Below are 1,286 nucleotides of genomic sequence, written 5' to 3'. Positions count from 1 at the left end.
TCCTAGGATGAAAAATACATATCTTTATTTTTTTATTAAGTCTTTTATACATAGTTCATAAATACATTTATGCCAATTTCAGTAGATTCCTTCCTCCTCAATTTTTTGGAATAATTTCTGCAGTATGGGAATAAGCTCTTCTTTGACGGTTCGATGGAATTCTGGTGTGAAGCCACCTGGATCAGGGCATTTTTTTGTTTCTTTGATATCAGTGCTTGAAATTGTTCTGTTCAGGAGCTCTATTTCTTCCTGGCTAAGTCTAAGGAGAGGGTGTGATTCCAAATATGGATCCATTTCCTTCACATTGTCAAATTTCTGGGCATAGAGTTTCTGGTAGTATTCAGAGATGATCTCTTGTATCTCTGTGGGATCAGTTGTTATTTCCCCTTTATCATTTCTAATTGAGGTCACTAGAGATTTTACTTTTCTATTTCTAGTTAGTCTGGCCAAAGGTTTATCTATTTTATTTATTTTTTCAAAATACCAACTCCTTGTTTCATTAATTTTCTGAATGATTCTTTTGTTTTCAATTTCATTGATCTCTGATTTAATTTTGGATATTTCTTTTCCTCTGCTGGGTTTAGGCTTAGATTGTTCTTTTTCCAATCCCATAAGATGGCTTGTGAGTTTGTTGATGTGCTCTCTTTCTGTTTTTTGAATGTAGGTATCTAAAGTGATAAATTTTCCTCTCAGAACTGCTTTTGCAGTATCCCACAGGTTTTAGTAGCTTGTGTCGTCATCATTGTTATGCCCAAGGAAGTTAATGATTTCCTCTTTTATTTCTTCCTGCACCCAGCTGTCATTCAACAGAAGGTTATTTAATTTTCATGCATTTGTGTGGGGTTGAACATTTTTGTTGGAGTGGAGTTCCACCTTTAGTGCCTTGTGGTCCGAGAAGATACAAGGTAAATTTCAATTCTGTTGATTCTGTTGAGATTTGTTTTGTGTCCTAGGATATGATCAATTTTGGAGAATGTTGGGGCAAGGAGAAGAATTATATTCTTTACTTTTGGAATGGAGTGTTCTATATGCATCTGTCAATAACAGTTGTTCTAGGGTCTCATTTAAGTCCCTTATATCTTGGTTTAATTTCTGTTTAGAGGATCTGTCCAGCTCTGTAAGAGGAGTGTTAAAGTCCCCTGTTATTATGGTGTTATAAGATATCATATTGCTCAGACTCAGTAAGGTCTGTTTCAAGAATCTGGGAGCATTTAAGTTGGGTGCATAAATATTTAGAATTGAAACATCTTCTTGTTGTATTTTTCCCTTGACCAATATAAAGTGAC

The sequence above is a fragment of the Nycticebus coucang genome, chromosome X, assembly GCF_027406575.1.
Source record: "Nycticebus coucang isolate mNycCou1 chromosome X, mNycCou1.pri, whole genome shotgun sequence".
Taxonomy (NCBI): domain Eukaryota; kingdom Metazoa; phylum Chordata; class Mammalia; order Primates; family Lorisidae; genus Nycticebus; species Nycticebus coucang.
Note: the sequence above shows the minus strand (reverse complement) of the source record.